Source organism: Acomys russatus, chromosome 28, assembly GCF_903995435.1.
Source record: "Acomys russatus chromosome 28, mAcoRus1.1, whole genome shotgun sequence".
Taxonomy (NCBI): domain Eukaryota; kingdom Metazoa; phylum Chordata; class Mammalia; order Rodentia; family Muridae; genus Acomys; species Acomys russatus.
The window spans coordinates 6,234,081-6,252,872 of NC_067164.1; the positions used below are offsets into that span (position 1 = coordinate 6,234,081).

At 38.0% G+C, this 18,792-nt stretch overlaps 1 pseudogene; it reads left to right on the forward strand.

The window, feature by feature from the left end:
• Positions 1-17,046: 17,046 nt before the first annotated feature.
• Positions 17,047-17,829, forward strand: LOC127210969 (autophagy protein 5-like; annotated as a pseudogene).
• Positions 17,830-18,792: the final 963 nt, after the last annotated feature.

Below are 18,792 nucleotides of genomic sequence, written 5' to 3' on the forward strand. Positions count from 1 at the left end.
TTCAATATAGTTCTTGAAGTTCTAGCCAGTGCAATAAGAAACAAAAGGAGATCAAGGGGATACAAATTGGAAAGGAGGAGTCAAATTATCCATATTTGTATATGATATGATGGTGTTAATAAGTGACTGCCAAAATTCTACCAGCAACTCCTACAGTTGATAAACACCTTCAGAAAAATGGCTGAATACAAGCCTTCCTATATACAAATGACAATCAGGCAGAGGAAAAAATTAGGAAGACTACACCCTTCATGATAGCCACAAGCAATATAAAATATCTAAGATTAACTCTAACCAAGCAAGTGAAGGACTTGTTTGGAAGAAAACTTCAAATCTCTGAATAAGGAGAGTGAAGATGTCATCAGAAGATCTCCCTTGTTTGTGGATCGGGAGAATTAACATAATAAAAATGGCCATCTTACCAAAAGCAATTTACAGATTCAGTGCAATCCCTATCAAAATACATACACAATTTTTTCAAGACATTGAAAGATCAATTCTCAATTTCATATGGAAAAAAAAAAAAAAAAACAGAAAAGCTAAAACAATTCTGTATAATAAAAGATTGTCCAGAGGAACCCTTTTACCAGATTTCAAGTTGAACTATAGCACAACAATAAATAAAACAGCATGGTACTGGCAAAGAAACAGGCTGACTAACCAATGGAATCGAATCGAAGACCCAGAAATAGATCCACACACATATGGACACTTGATTTTTAACAAAGAAGCCAAATCTATTCAATAGAAAAAGGATAGTATATTCTTCTCTCCCTCAATCACAGACATAGAGGAGGGGAGAAGGGGGGAAGTGGGAGGGAGGGAAGAATGGGAGGAAATAGGGGAAGGGCTAACAATCTAAATCTAATATGGATAAATTAATAAAAAATGTAAAAAAAAATAAATAAAAATAAAAATAAAATAAAAATAAAAAAGAAAAAGGATAGTATTTTCAACAAATGGTGCTGGTCTAACTGGATGTCTTCTTGTAGAAAGATGCAAATAGACCCATATTTATCAGCATGCACAAAAGTCAAGTCCAAGTGGATTAAAGACCTCAACATAAAATCAGACACACTAAATATGTTAGAATAAAATGTAGGGAAGAGCCTGGAACTCATTGGCAAAGGACACAGCTTCCTGAACAGAACTCTAACAGGCCAGGTTCTGAGGTTAACAATTAATAAATGGGACCTCATGAGGCTGAGAAGCTTTTGAAAGGCAGAAGACACTATCGAGAGAACAAAGCAACAGCCTATGGACTGGGAAAAGATCTTCACCAACCCTACATCTAATATCCAAAATATATAAAGAGCTCAAGAAATTAAACACCACCAAACCAAATAACCCAATTAAGAAATGAGGCTCAGAATTCGCAATAGAGGAATATTGAATGGCTGAGAAACACTTAAAGAAATTCTCAACATCCTTAGTCATCAGAGAAATGCAAATCAAAACGACTCTGAGATTCCATCTTACACCCATCAGAATAGCTAAGATCAAAAACTCATGTGACAGCATATGCTGTTGAGGATATGGAGAAAGAGAAACACTCCTTTATTGCTGGTGGGAATGCAAACTTGTATAACCACTTTGGTAATCTATCTAGTGCTGTCTCAAAAACTGGGAATAGGTCTACCTCACCCTAGGCATTTCATTTCTTGGAATATACCCAGAAGATGCTCCACCACACAACAAGGACATATGCTTATCCATGTTCATAGTAGCCTTATTTGTAATATCCAGAACCTAGAAATGACCTAAATGTCCCTCAGTTGAAGAATGAATAAAGAAACTGTGGAATATTTACACTATGGAATACTATTCAGTTACTAAAAACAAGAAAATCCTGAAATTTTCAGGTAAATGGATGGAATTAGAAATGATCATCCTGAGTGAGTTAACCCAAAAGCAGAAAGACCCACATACTCACTTATAATTGGACACTAGCCCAAAAAGTCTGAAAGTCTTCACTTACCAGGAGATTAGGATAGATGCGAGGACTTCCTATTGGGACTTTCGGTGAGAGAAGTACAGGAGAATGAGGAAATAGAAGGATCCAGAGGGTCCTAGAAACATCCAGAATAACATCATGACAGGTAGATCTGGACACAGGGGGATGTGCTCAAACTACTGCACCAACCAAGGACAATACAAGCAGTAAATATTGAACCCTTACTCAGATCCTGGCCATGGACAGAACATTCTCTATAGTTGTGTGGAGAGTGGTGACTGGCTCTGACATGAATCCTGGTGCCCCCTATTTGACCACTTGGTGGGGAAGCCTGGTGGCACACAGAGAAAGGATAAGCAAGCTACTAGGATAAGACTTTATAGCCTATGACCATATGGTCAGGGGGGAGGTCTCCTTCTGTCACAGAATAGGGTGAAAGGCAAGGACATAGGAATGAGAGAATAAAAGTGATTGGATAACAACTGAGATGCAATATTAATAAATGTATTAAATGAAAAATAAAATAAAATATTTAAAAAGATAAAAATAAAAAGCAACAACAGCAACAAAACCACAAACAATACAGATGGAACTGAAGATTACTGTGTTAAGTGTATTAAAGCCAGAAACAGGAACCATTTGATATGATCTCACTCATGTGAATGTTTAAAATAGTGGATGTGCTGGCACAAGCCTGCCATTTAGACTTTTAAGCCAATGAGGCAGGAGCACCCCTAGTTTGGGCCAGCCTGAGTTTCAATGTGATAATTGCTTTAAAACACAACACAATGCCTGCTCCTAGAGAGGGAGGGAGGGAATGGGAAGATATAAGTGAGGGGATAACAATTACGATGTAGTATAAATAAATTATAATAAATTTAAAATGAGGAAAAAGCTAAATAGCAAAGCAAAGCAAAGCAAATCAAAACTAAACAAAACAAAAATTCCATTTTCTAGAAGTTGAGACTATAATAGTGGCAATCAGAAGTGAAAAGTAGGGGAGTAATGGGGAAAGATTGATGCTAAGTTATAGATAGAGCCATGCAGGTGTGCTAATGTATAGCAATTAGATGTCTAATAAAATGGCATTATAAAATATAGATATAAATTGAATGTTTTTACAATAAAAAGATGGTAAATAATAAAAAAGATAGATGAATATAACTCAAAGTATGAAGTTTACAGATATCAAAGTTTCTGAGGATACTCCAACCATATTCACTTAGTTCTGAATAATGTTTTTAAAAATTTGATTTGAAAATGTATTTGTGTGTGTTTTCCCATGTGATTTTAAGTGCACCAGGTACGTGCAGGTGCCCAGAGGCCAGAAAAAGACATTAGACTCAGTAAAGCAGGAGGAACAACTGATGTGAGCCTCCATGTGGTGCTAAGAATATCACCTTGGTGATCTGCAAGAGGGGCAAGTCCAATTAATCCCTGAGCTATTTCTGGAGTCCCTAAGATATAATTTATAAAAATAAACTGAGAGAGAGAGAGAGAGAGAGAGAGAGAGAGAGAGAGAGAGAGAGAGAGAGAGAGAGAGGAAGTTTTCCCAACAAGCAGGTAAAAACTTGTTCAAGTCCACACCTGAAAGTCTAGAATAAACAGAATAATACCTATCATATTGGATTTGTGTCCTAAGCTCTTCCTTCATGACAATAATATAGGAGGAGGAAAAAGTGCAGTTTTCTTACTCTCCTTTTTTTTTTTTTTAAGTCCTGCACTCTTAGATGATTTCTGGAAGATAACTTCACCACAGTACAAAACCTAACATCAGCAACTTCCACATTTCAATACAAAAACTAACAACTCTGGAGCAGTGGCAGTTCAGTGCCCAGATGAGGTTTCCTCTCTAATAGTTGCCTCAAGAGTAAGAGGGGAGGAACTAACACACAAATCACCAACACCAATACATATGTGGCACAGAAAATTATACTTAATTTGTTAGTCCATAATATATGGTTTGTGGCAATTTAAATTTTACCTGAGTTTTCCTACCACTGAAACTTGTATTTGCACCCAGGGATAGCTCTATTGTTTTCTCTTTAGTTGCCATAGTCATGTAAAACGTTAAAGGGTAGAGAATAATTAGTTTTGATGAGATAACTTTGATCCTAGTGTATGCTATAAATAATATAGCTTCTAAAATTAACAGCCTTAAGCTAACATTCCAGGCTATTCAAAATTGTACTTTCACACCAGCCTCCAATATCTCACGTATTTGCATTCTAATTAAGGTAATCTCTGCAGAGAGCAACAGTACTTACTGCCATATCACCCTGTCAGCCTGAGATGTCACCTTACTTTTTCGTAATATGCATTTTTTTAACTAAAAAAAAAAAAAAAAAAAATCAGCTGTCTATCGCTTGTCCTCTCAGCAGTTATTTTTCACCGTTCCTTTAAAATACTTCTCTGTTCTTATTTAAGAAACGTAAACCAATGCCTTATTCAGCAGTCATTAGAGAAGATTCCTCCTCAAGCTAATGGGAACAAATACAGAGACCCACAGCCAGACATTATGCAGAGAGATGGGGGAGAACACATGGCTCAAAATGGGATGTCTCCATCAAATCCTTCAGGGTGCAGGCAACACCATAGAAGCCAAGATGAAAAGAGTGTAACAGCCAGTGGGGATGGAGAACACAAGGAGAAGAAGTGCCTCTAAATCAACCGAGAAAAGTGCACATGAGCCCATAGAGACTGCAGCAGCAAGCAAGGTACTTCAGGAGCCTGCACCATGTCCTCTGTGTGTATATTATAGCTTTCAGTTTAGCGTTTTTTAGGGGACTCCTGAGTGTGTGAACCAGTGGGTCTTCAATTCTTGGGCCTTCTTCTGGACTCTCTTCCTTCTGTCCGGTTGCCTTATCCTGCTTTGTTGCAATGGTTTTTCTTTTATCTTATGATATTTTAATTTGTTATATTGTTGTTGCTTAGAAACCTGTTGTTTTCAGATGAGATAGAGAAAGTGAGTGGATCTGGATGGGAGAGGAACTGGGGAGGATCTGAAAGGAGTAAAGGGAGTGGAAATTGTAACAGAAATTGTATGAGAAAGGAATCTATTTACAACAAAGGTTGGGGACAAGAAACAGCTGTTTGTTTTGTTTTGTTTTTGAGGAATTTACCTTCTATCCCAATAGGAGTGATGGAGCACCTGCACCCATCCTCACCAGACACAGTAGCTTGCTCAGAACCTTTACAAGCATAGCTAGCTCTCTGGAGTCTGAGAATGATTAGATGCACAAGCCTATGACCAACACATTGAGGGGGGCAGATGTAAAGGATTTCAAAGAGCTAGAATCTTGATGGCTTTTTGTCCCCCAGGACCAAACTTTTTCCAGAGCCAGATCTTCCTTTTGGTGTTTCTATCACCATAACCAACACACAGCCGTTTATTTCCTACAGAGTCTGGGCTTCCTTACTCCTAACAGGAAGGGTATTATTGATGACACATAGCATAAAGCACCTGGTCTACAGAGCCACCTGACTTTTTGCCTGATACTCATCTTTTTCTCATCTCCCAAGTGCAGTATAAGAGGGTAATCTGCAATAAGTAACAATGATAAATTCAATTATAAAAAGTTGGTTTTAGTTCCTTCACGTCCCTAATTAGAAAACACGCATCTATAGGCATAACAGTTTTCTCTTTATAACAGTCACAACCAATTTGCCTTAAAAATTTGAATTTATTAAATGTGAATAATTATCAACAAATGAAGTAAACATGAAAAATGATGAGCTTTATTTTGTATGCAATGATGTAATAATATGTCTCATTGTTAATAGATTATCTGATGAACTTGAAATTTAGCAACATTGAATTTTCTTGGCCTCACTATGATTTCTTTCTTTAAATGGTTTTGTTGTATAACCTTTTGTCAACTCATAAACTTCATTGTTTGAGCTGAAGTGGCATATTTCAGAGGACTATTTCAGGGGCAACTTGCCTTCATGAGACAGTTATGATAATGTATAATGTTATTAAGTACCAACACAACTGTGATAAGTGAAATTTCCCTTCCTATCTCCCAAAATATAACCATTGTGAAAGGCAGCTGCAGTGAGATAAACCTAGTATTCACAGAAATTTTCATATATAGCTGTCTATAACTCAAATGTCAACTGTAGAAGCTAAAAGACCTTTTTAATATGCTCAGTACTTTACCCTTGGAAGTATTGGCTACCTCAGAAGATCGGGGAGACTGGAACTGCTGATTTATCGATCTCTATTCCAGGGGAATCACAAGCTACTATTCTAATTTTCCTGGAGTTACTGTAAGCATCAAATTAAAGGCAGTGACCTGATTGCAGTGTTATTGTTTTCTTTAAGGCCTTGACTGCTACTACCTATCCACTTGCAGTTTCAAGGGTGTTTAATGTGACCAACCCATGGGATCTATTTAACACCCTAGGCACATCACAGAAACTGTCTTTTGTTGCATTTGGTGTTGATGATGATTACAGCCTTCAAATACAAATATTATTGCTATATAAGTGCTACACTTTGGATTTCATCTATGTGTAAGCCCAGCGAAAGCACAATGGACACTTGTCAAGTGTCAGGTATAAAGCTGATCCTGGACAGGGTTTCCTATATCTTTGAAGATAGAAAAATCGAGAAAAACAAGTATCAGAACTGTTTTCCTGAATCAAGTTTTTGTTGCTGTTGTTGTCAAGGTTATAAAAGCATAGCTTACAAATGGGTTTGACAAAGCAACATGTACTGTATTACATTGTTAAGCAGGATGGAAATTGCTAGCAGACAGAAGTCATTGTAAAGTGGAATGTTCTGGTAAATCTTTTAAAAACTGAAGAAGGTAAATACTTTCAAAGAGGTGATGAAGAATGCAGAAAATGCTAAGGCAGCCACACGGAAGAGAACACAAGTAGTATTGAAATCAGGAAAGTTTGGAACATCCCTCAAACCTATTGTGATCAGCAGAGGAGCCTTTAAAAATGGTCCTTGCACTAACCAAGGCCAAAGAGATTAAAGTTTCGTTCCCTTGGTTGCTTTTTCCCACTCTTTTATTAGCTTACTGTTTTGCAAACTGTATCCAGGTTTTTATACAGAACCACACTCATGGGCATCAAAACAAACATAGTAAACATTTATAAGCAGCAGTTAGTTCCTTTCTTCCTGGCCTCGATTTTATTTACTCAATTAATTATTTAGTCCTAACAAGGAACACAGCCTCCCTCCCGCTCTCCTCATCCCTTTGAAGTCATCAGCTGTGAAGGGAGGCGCAGAAGTGAACGGACTCCGCATGCAGGGATAACAGAATCAAACAAGGCTATTGTTTTAAGTGCCACAAACATTAGCAGCAGCAGCTCAGTAATAATAATATAAAAGTAATTATGAAAGGTTATTAAATGGAGAATGATTGCCACTTATTCTCCATGAAAGACAAGTGCAGGAAATGATTACCGTGATTTAAATATTAGTAGACTATATTATTTAAAGAGATAGCTATATTTTCCCAGTAGGACTTCACGATATAAATTCCTTATTCATCTCTTAATCACACTTAATTGGAAGTTTGTGTCTGCTTAAATAATGGAGTCAAAGATTATCTTCTAAGAAGATTATCTTTACTTTTGCTCCCTTCTCACCTCTCCTGCCCAGTTCTGAAACCTGAATCCTTACCCGTTTGATACTTAAAATAACACTTCACATTTAGGTAGCATTTTACATCGTTATCTCATTTTCTTCTTGAGATGGCTGCTTGAATCCCAATTTTTCTATGGACTCAATATATCCTGAGTGATTATGAGACCTGGTTAATGTCACACAGCTAATTAGCTATGGTAGAATAGGAGCTCAGAATAAGGCCTTTGGACATGAAGTCAATAACTAACTTGCAGCCTTGTCAGGAAGCAGTCTTTACTAGTACTAAACTGTGACCTTCAAATCATAGTGAATGAAACTGAGACTAGGGTAGTTAAACTATAAAATTTAAATAGTAACAGAATTGAAATTTCCTGTCTTTAAACTCTGCTGATGTCTCCTATACACATGATGCTCAGTGTGGACACAGGTGTATAGCCTCACCTTACCATGAAAAGCTCATGGAAGCAAACATCTAGTTCCTCTGCTCTATATTAGTGATGGGTTACAATACCAATATCAAGGAACTGAAAGGGGTAACCTTAGCCTTCCCTTCCTAAAGAGAGAGGCCTTGTTCCTTGTGTTGCTTGGCTCACGCTTTTGTGAACAGTGTTGACGTTGATAACTGGTTAGGAGGTTATAAATGTGTACAAAATAATTCTGTAAGCAAGTTTTGTGATGAGAAAAACTTTGCAGAAAGGCATCTACACAGCTCTAAATAATACTGTAGTCTAGGTTGTATAGCTCCTTACCATTTTTTGGACTCATTTTTCTTTAAAATATTACTCACATTTTTACCTTTAGCCATTGCCTTCTAATGAAATAACAATCCCAGAGTCTTATTTACTTATGTTTCTACTGAACATAAGTATTTACTTATGTTTCTACTGAACAAAACTGAATAGGCGTCTGATTTTTATAGAAAACTGTATTACATATTGTCTGTTTTGATATCATTCATTTCCTAGTCACTGTTCTTGCACTTAGCCTTCTAAATTCCTAACTTTATCATTTAATGCATGAAACTATCCTTTAAAGTAAAGTTTTCTTTGACATACACAAGGTAATCAGGCATGTTTTTCACTAGGCATGTGCTAAACGTATTGAACACATTCCACTAAAATTTTCCTAAAATTTATTTTGGTTCTATGATTATCTTTCACATATAATTCTTCTTCTCCTTTGTTGGGTACCACCCTCCCTACATCAAGTCCATCTTCTGTCATCATACAGTCATTCTGTAATCCCAACCATTCTTTCTTTAGACCCCTTTATCACTTTTATTGCATCCTTTCTTTTCCTGTGTACACACAGATATGTATGCACATATAAATTCAACAGCAGATTCTGTGTGTAAAAAAGGACACATGCGGGCTGGAGAGATTGCTCAGTAGTTAAGAGTGCTGCCTGCTCTTCCAGAGGCCCTGAATTCAATTCCCAGCAACCACATGGTGGCTCACAAGCATCCATAATATGATCTGATGCCCTCTTTGGCAGATAAAGCACTCATATACAAATAAAGTTTTAGAGAAAGACATATGGTTTTTGTCTTTTTGAGTCTGGCTTATTTTGTTTAACATGGTGATCTGTAGTTCTATTCGTTCTCTGCAAATGTCAGAATTTCATTCTTCTTTAACGTAAAAGGCGTCGTTGTACATACACACCGCATTTCCTCCTGTAATTAATGCAACATTGAACATTATTTACCATAACTTGCATGACTTTGGGATTAAACTGATTGGTGAAACATGGAATAAAGAAGAGACAGACAGATGTACAGAAAAGTTGGGATCTGGTTGGCAGTGCAAACTTATGGAGAGACACCAGCAGTACAGAAACTGAGCAAATTTGTTATAAACATTTGAACAAGGACATGGGTTTACTTTATACAGCTAAATGAGGGGCCAAGTTTCTTATGTACAACTCAACAAGGGACTAATCTCTGGTTCCAGTCTTGGGGGAAAGAAGCCATGGATGATCATTTCTTCATACACTGTCAACATTCATACTCAGAATAGAAGGCCCTGACACTCCAAGGGGTCTCAGGCTTTGGCATCTTTGATATGGTCATGCTTCTGTCAGTAATACTCATTATCTCAGGGCTTTGTCCAATCCCCACAATTGATGTGATTTACTGACTTAGAATTCTTAGTGATTTGTTCTTTGATACATGAAGAATTGCTGATTCTACTTAAAATTACTTTTTATTTAATATGTATTTTAAGATTATTTTCATGTTTTATTAAGAATATAATTGGAGTTTGATAAAGATTGTTTGAATCCATGTGTTTCTTTTTATAATATAGCCACCGTTCTGTTATTAGTCCTTCCTGCTAATCCATGAAAGAGGAGTCTTTCCATCGGCCAGTGCTGTCATCTGTTTCTTTCTTCAAAGCCTTACATTTTTCATTGTCAAGAATTTAGACCCTCTTGGTAGGTTTATTCCTAAGCATTTTATTTCTGTGATATTATTGTAAATGAGATTTTTTTTTCTTATTTGTCTTGGGAGGATTGTTATGGCAATATTGAAAAGCTACTGATTTTTGTATGTTAATTTTTTTCTTGCTACTCTTCTAGAAATGTTTCTCATCTCTAAGAATTGGCTACTGAAGTCTTTATGATATTTAAAGCACAAAATCAAGTAGTCAGCATATAAGAATAAAGTAATTTCTTTCATTTGTAGCCTGGTTTCTTATTTCTTTCACCCTACTGTTATTGCCAAGCCTTTGAGCAGCACATCAAATAAAGCAGAGAAAGTGAGCACACTTTTCTCATTCTTCTTTATAGAGGAAGTGATTCATTTCCCCTATTTAATGTACTAAATGTTATGATGTAAAACTCGTGTTATACTGCAATATGTTCCTTATATTCCTAATTATTTTGTTGCTTTATAATCATGATAAGATTTTGAACTCCATAAAAATCCTATTCTGCATATTGAGACAATCATGAAATTTCTGTCCTTATGTCTATTTATGTGATTTATTAAATTTACTCTTCCATTCTGTTGCACCAACTTAACCCCTGGAGTGAAGCGAAGCTGATCATGACATATGATCTTCTTAATGTGGTCTTGTTTAACATTTCCAAAATTATTATTGAGAACTTTTGCACTCTTTATAAAAATTGGCTTGTAGCTTTCCTTCTTTACTGTAGCTTTATCTAGTTTTGCTGTCAAGATGTTGACAGAAGTATAGAATACAACTGGTAGTCTTCGTTCCGTTTATGTCCCGAGGAGCAGTTTGAGTAGCATTGGTATTCACTCCTTTGTAAAAGTGGTGCATGTTGGCAGAGGATCACATGCTCCTGGGATATCTTTTATTGGGATACACTACTCCTTAGTCTTGTCACGTAGTATGAATATACTTAGGTTGTCTGTGTTCTCTTGATTTACTTTTAAAAGGTATGTGTGTCTAAGAAGTTCTACATTTCTTCTCATTTTCACTTTTAAAGTGTTTTAAAAATATTTCTAATAATAATTTTGAATTTTTTGGAATCTGTTGTAATATCCTCATTTTTCATCCCAAATTTTAGTGACTTGTGTTGTCCTCCTTTCATTGTCATAGTTGACTTGAGGTTTTCTTTTTTTTTAATATATTTTATTAATTTATTCATATTACATCTAAATTGTTATCCCATCTCTTTTTTTCCTCCCATTCCTCCCTCCCCCCCCTTTTCCCCTTACTCCCCTCCCCTATGACTGTGACTGAGGGGGTTCTCCTGCCCCTGTATATGCTCATCGTGTATCAAGTCTCTTTTTGGTAGCCTGCTAACCTTCCTCTGAGTGCCATCAGGCTTCCCCATCGAGGGGGACGTGGTCATATATGGGGCACCAGAATTCATGTGAAAGTCAAACCCCACTCTCCACTCAACTGTGAAGAATGTCCTGTCCATTGGCTAGATCTGGGACCCCTGGGTCAAGATCTGCCCATCATAATGTTCTTCTTGTAGGTTTCTAGGGACCTCTGGATCCTTCTATTTCCCCATTGTCCCATGCTTCTCTCACGTAGAGACCCAGTAGGATGTCTTCTCCTGTGTCCTACTTTCCTGGTAAGTGAAGACTTTCATAGGGCATGCCCCTTGGGCTAGTGTCCAGATATAAGTGAGTATATACCATTTGAGCCTTTCTGCTTCTGGGTTAACTCACTCATTATGATCATTTCCAGTTCAATCCATTTGTCCACAAATTTCTGGAATTCCTTGCTTTTAATAGCTGAGTAGTATTCCATAGTGTAAATGTACCACAGTTTCTTTATCCGTTCTTCTACTGAGGGACACTTAGGCTGTTTCCATGTTCTGGCTATTATGAATAAGGCTGCTATATTAGTTCTTTGACAGTTTCATGTAGTGTGTTTTGATCATATTTAGGGCAGGCAGAAGTTATACTTGCTTAGGAAAATGTTAATAGCAGGCTTACTATTAGTTCCATGGCCCTAGCAAACCCACCAGTAGTTACATTTACAGTATATACAATGTATCTTAGTTATATTCACGCCCCATTCTCTCCTTCAAAATAGCTGGGGCTCATACCATTTCTTCTTTCTTTGCCCACCCCATTTTCATTTTTCTCTCTTCCCTCTTCTCTCTCTCTCTCTCTCTTTCTCGCTCGCTTGCCTTCTTGGTTTCTTGCTTCTTTATTCTTTGTTTTCATAACTCTCTGAATCTACTTGCCGCTACCCCTCTGTGCAAGTGTGTAAGTCCAGTCACAAGGGTAACAATCTGCCAATGGCCAGTCCCCCACGATGAAAGGATTCTCCCTCCATCACCAGCCAGCTCTCATGCCCTGCTCAGATGAGGGGTGGGGCCATCTTTCCTGAGTGTCATTTTTAGCTTTCATAACAAATCTAAACATGAGAATATGGCTAGTCTCTGTTGATGTTTTGGTTCAGTGAATAAAACTCAGATTATCCATTTCATGGAGTACTGGTTAGTTACCATATCTCTCATCTTGACATAATGTAGACTCACTTGGGAAGGGAGTCTTAATGAAGAATTACCTACATCACATTTTCCTACCCACAATGTAGCTTAGGCTGTTCTAGAACTCATTACCAGCTTGGCCTCTAACTCCCAAGATATCCGCCTACCTCTGTTGACCAAAGGCTGAGTGTAGAGTCCTGTGACACCACACTCTACAATTATCTTGATTGTTAATTGATGTGGAAAGATCCAACTCATTGTGGGAGGCCACATTCTCTAGGCGAGGAGTCCTCAGCAGTGTGAGAGAGGAGGAAATAAACAAATAAGCCTGCATTTCTTTATTTCTTCCAGCTTTGCAATGTTCTTAGCTATTAGAGTTCCTATCTTGACAAATCCATGATGTCCTATAAATCTTTCTCCTTTAAGTTGATTTTTGTCAATGTATTTCATCATACAACAGAAGTGAAACTAGAAGACAAAAGCACTTTCACCAGATGAGCTTTCTCTCTTTCTTTTTATTAAACAAACAAACAAACAAAACCAAACAAGCAAAAAAAAACCCATCCTTCATGTCACATACAGCCAGATTCTAGTCTTCCATCTTACCTTTAAAACTCTATTTATGTTTTGTCCTATTTGCTTTTGTTGGCTTACTACAGCTGCCATACAGATGCTAATTAAAATAGTGTTGAATTAAGTGAATTTGACTAGAAGGTTTCTCAAACAAGTGAACAGAAATGTCTATGCAGTTTCAGTCAGATATTTTAAGAAAAAGAAAAACTATCATGGCTTGCAATTCTCAGAAAAATTTCCCCTGGAGCTGGCAATATGCATAGAGGCACTTGGACACCTGAGTTCATTCCCTAGAATCCACATTGTGGAAGGAGATAATCGACTCCCACAAGTTGTTTTTCTAACCTACACACTCCTCAAATAAAAACTGTACTCATGGACTCCCCAAATAATAAACAAACAAACCAATAAATTTTAGAACAAAACTTTTCTTTATTCCTTAATTATATAAAGATAAGTAGTTCTTCATTGATACTTGGATGTTTTTGAGTATTTAAAGGGAGAACATGCAACAAGGACACAGTCTTCCACTGTTGGTGGGACTGCACCCTCCTATAACCCCTGTGGAAATCAACCTGGAGGTTTCTCAGAAAATTGGCAATAGATGTACCTCAAGACCCAGCTATACCACTCTTTGTCATATACCAAAAAGATGCTCCACCATATCACAAGGACATTTGCTCAACTATGTCCATAGCAGCTTTATATATAATAGCTAGAAACTGGAAACAACCTAGATGTCTCTCAAAAGAAGAGTGGATAAAGAAACTATGGCACATTTACACAATGGAATACTACTCAGCTATCAAAAACCCAAAACATCATGCAATTTGCAGTCAATCAATGAAACTAGAAAAGATTATCCTGAGTGTGGTAACCCAGGCCCAGAAAGGCACACATTGTATGTACTGACTTATAAGCAGATAATATCCATAAAGTACAGGATAACCATGCTGCAAATTCATAGGCCCAAAGCCAAGGGAGGATGCTTGAATATCACTCAGAAGAGGAAATAAAATAGATATCTGACATAGATTAAGGGAGGGAACTGGATGGGCCAGTGCAAGGGGAAAGGAATGGGGTACATTATTAGTTTATGTGTGGGAGGACTGGAAGAGAGAAGAAAAATCTGTAGTGGGGGCATCTCTGAGATAGTGGAGACTCCTGGGGGTCTATGTGGGTGATCCTAGCTGAGACTTCGAGCGAAGGGTATATGAAGTCTAAAGTAGCCACCTCCTTTAGCCAGCCAGGTGTGACTTCTAATGTAGAGACACCAGCCTACCCATAAAACCTTCGACCTAAAATTTGTCTTGCCTAAAGAACTGTAGGTATAAAGATGGAGCAAAGATTAAGGGAATGGCAAAACAATCACTAGCCCAACTTGAGACTCACCCCATGGGAAAGAGCCAACCTCTGATACTGTTAGTGATACTCTGCTGTGCTTACAGACAGAAGCTTAGCATAACTCTCTCCTGAGAGGCTTCATATAGCAGTTGATGGAAACAGATTCAGAGACCTACAGCCAAACAACAGGCTAAGCTTGGGGAGTTTTGTAGAAGAGTGGGAGAAAGATTGAGGAAGATGGAGGGGAAAAGGACACTACAAGACCTACAGAGTAAAGTAACCTGGGCCCACAGGCGCTCACAGAAACTGAACCACCAACCAAAGAGCACACATGAGCTAGACTTAGACTCTCTATACATATATATCAGATGTGCAGGCTGGTAATCACGTGGGTCCCCTAACAATGAGAGTAGGGGCTATCTTTGACTCTGGTGCTTGCCTTTGAATCACTTTCCCCTTGCTGGGCTCCCTCGGTAGAAGAGACTGCACTTAGTCCTGGCAGGATTTGAGGTGCCAGGGTGGGTTGGAGCCCCTTGGGGCCCTCCTCTTCTCTGAGGGATGACATGAAGATGGGTCTGAGAGGAGAGGAGAAAGGGGGCTGGGGTCAGGTTGTAAAGAGATTAAATAAATAAATAAATAAATAAATAAATAAATAAATAAATAAATAAATAAATAAATGGGGGGAAAGAGACAAAGGCTGCTGCCTGCAATTATATGAATATAAGCAGCTAACATGTATGGGGAAACATACTTAAATATATTAAATATTTTAAAAGCTCAAAAAAGAAAACAAATAATGATAAAAAAGAAGGAAAGTAGTGGGAAATTCCTGGATTATAGTATTTAATGTATTAATGACTTGTGAAGAAAAACGTGTGGGAAGAAACATTAAAATTTTACTAAATCTATTCTTCGTGCTCGTTATAGAGTGTAAATTATAAACCTATGTAACATTTGTATTTAAATTATTATTTTTATTCCTCAGTAACAAAACATCTTTTAATAAGTCACTTCAGTTACCCTAATGTCTAAGTCTTTAAATAGCTGGCAATATGCTAATTAAAGTAAGTGGACAGGAGAGATCAGGGAGTCTTAGGAGGAGAACATGGTCCGTGACTGGTATTATGGCCTGTAGTATCTCCATACTTCCATTGTATATGGCCTATCTGTATTTAGTTATGCTTTAGTTCTTACTCCTCATTAGCCTGCCTTCTCTTTGGATTTTATTTCTCTACTTGGCTGTGTCCTGTTATGATTTCTCTTCTAAGCATTGTCCTTTTATGGAGCCATGGGGATAGTTTATCTTATAGAACCAAAAAGGAGAACCAAATATTATCGTAACTGCTGAACTCCTATTTTGCAATTGCAAAGTTAGAAAATTCCCGGAAGTTCCAGACTCCTTCTGTATTCTGTTTTCCACCATCTCCACCAGAGCATCACACGTTTCTGAAGGTAACCAAACACCCATTCATAATAAAAAAGAGACGCCGCTGCACGAACTTGACAACTTATGAAAGAACAAATAGCTACAAAAAGTCATTTGCTAGGGAAAAATTCCACTTCTGTTGTCAGTGCCCCAGCCAATATCTTCTGTTCTGGATGTTGCCCACATTGCTTAGAGGAATTCTTTTTGTAAATGTGCTACAAGCTGATAAACTCAATCCTGCAGGCTTTTATTCTTTATGTTTGCAATTTCATTAGACAGCACGGTGACCTCCTTTTTCCCCTCTTTGCTTTATTCTTGCTTTAGACTCTGATGGTGATAGCAGCTCTCTCTCTCTCTCTTTCAATTTAAGTTTAATTGAACTTGAGATTAGTTGTTCACAGATGCTGGTAAACCTTGCCATGTGTTGCCTAAAAACAAATTCTAACTTCAATTTGAATAGCACCTTTCACATCAGCACCCCAAATTGCTTCACAGTAATACATCATCAATATTTCACAATGTGGCATCACTGAGCAGCATGCACAATGACTCACCATCATTTTAAACACTCTAGAGAAGCTGCCACCAGGGGAAAGGCACATCCATGAGGTTACTGCATGAAATAGTTTAGGAGCAAACAATGTTTAGGACAGACCAGCCAAAAGGTATAAAACTGCTCCCGAGGCACATTTTATTATTGTATCAGTAAATAAAAATTGAATAAATTAATGAACAATGTACTCTGCTTTATGTGTAAATATATACTTGATGTCTGAGTAGTCTGTAGATCTCATTTTATACATGAACAATAACATTGTTCTATTTTATCTAAGAAATTAATTCATGGGAATGCATTTGTTCAAGCTGAAAATAAGAATATTAATCCGAGGCATCTCTTCTTCCTTTTCAATACACCTAGTATCCACATTATTATCTCTAGAATTTATGTTATTACGTTCCACTATGTTATCATATTTCATCATCTAATTTCTTCTATATTATTTTATTTTCATTTTTCTATATTTGAAGTCATAATTTCTTTACATGTCTCCATTTTCTTTTCCACCTTCCAACCCTTGTATGTGCCGCTTTGACTCTCCTTAAATTTATGACCTCTAGACTTCTGCTCCTGTGCCTCTGCAGCAAGCTGGAGCAGAGCCGGCACCATGGTTTGGCTTTGGTTAAGACAGAAATTAGCCTATATGTGTTGTTTTACCCACTGGAACAATGACGGATGACAAAGATGTGCTTTGAGATGCGTGGTTTGGATGAATTCCAATTTGCTTTACTCTCTGTCAGGATGAGATAACTGAGAGGGAAACAGAACCATACTATTTGCTTTTGCCAAGAGTCAGTTATTTGACGTTGGCGACGTTAGTGAGATAAGGTTTGAATATGAACAGACAGCCCCTGAAATGGCAGTATCCAATTGGTTTACTATTTGATCTGCTTGCATCAACTTCAGCTCTTCCATGGAACATCACAGTAGATTTCAAGAGATTTCCAGAAAAGGACGTCTTACACTGTCCATCCAGGGATGTGGTTGAAGCTCATGTTATGTTATGTATGAAAGAAGCTGATGCTTTAAAGCATAAAAGTCAAATTATCAATAAAACGCAGAAGAAAGACCACAAGCAGCTCTGGGTGGGACTGCAGAAGGACAGATTTGACCAGTTTGGGGCTATCAAGAGGAAATTTATGGAATATCCTCCAAAAGAAAATAGATTTCGTTATATTCCTTTTAGAATATATCTGACCACCACTGAACGATCGTTCATTCACAAGCCCTTCCATCCTGTGGCCGCAGATGGACAGCTACACACACTTGGAGATCTCCTCAAAGAAGTCTGTCCTTCCGCAGTTGCCCCTGAAGAGGGAGGAAAGAAGAACCAAGCGATGATTCACGGAATTGAGCCGATGCTGGAAACCCCTCTGCAGTGCCTGAGTGACCATCAGAGCTACCCAGATAATTTTCTTCACATCAGCGTTGTCCCCCAAGCAACAGATTGAAGGAGCGGGTAATCTTGGATGGAGCCACCCTGTGTTGGGACTTAGCGGAGCATGCCACCCTTGCTTCAGTCAGCTGCTGCGGTGGAAACAACAGACACCCATGGCCGCTGTGAGCCAAGGAGGAGGAGGAGGAAGTGTCAGGTCCCAGCCCTCGGGAAAAATCGAATCAGGGTTCACCTGAAAGAGGGAGTGGGGATTGAAAGTAGGATACAGAGATAAGAGAAATTACGAATCAAGTCAGGAAATTTCTGATCAAGATTCACTTTAATGCCGACTAGCAGGAACATATACAGGGCAAGGTCAATAGGATCTATTCTTATCTCACTCACCCTAGCCCCCGGGCAAGAATGCAATAGCCTAAATTGCTCCCTGTAGAACTTCCTAGTTCTCTGAGTAGTTCCTTGTAAGAACTTCCTAGATCCTCTGGGTGGTTCCAAGTTGAGATTTCTCTACTTCTTTCAAAGGTAAATAGTCCAAGAATAGCCTAGAACACAAGACCTCGTGGTGAGGTAAAGGTCAGCAACTCGAAGGTCACAGCATACAGCCTAAGCACAGGATTTCTGACATGGCAGAATTTGTCATGGGTTTCCACAAGGAAGATTCCACGAGAGATAGGGCACTGGGCAGGGCTGACTGCACACCACAGCTTTGCTCCCCTGAGACACAAGACCAGTGGAGCCTCTTGTCTTCCCGTGAAGTACAATGCAGCCAAAGCCTTCGCTCAATGAAAAAAAAAAAAAAAAAAAAAGGGTATGTGCCACAGTTTGTATTTCTGATTAACAAATAAGTGGAGTATTTCCTGAGGTGACCATGGTTGAACCTTAGTCAGGAGAGTGGAAACAGTAGTTGAATCTTCAAGAGAATTAGACTTAAGAAAGTAAGAGAGAAATCCTGTTATCAATAACTTACAGTAATTTTTTTGTAAAAGATCAAATTACAGTAAAACCATCTTTCCTTAATGAG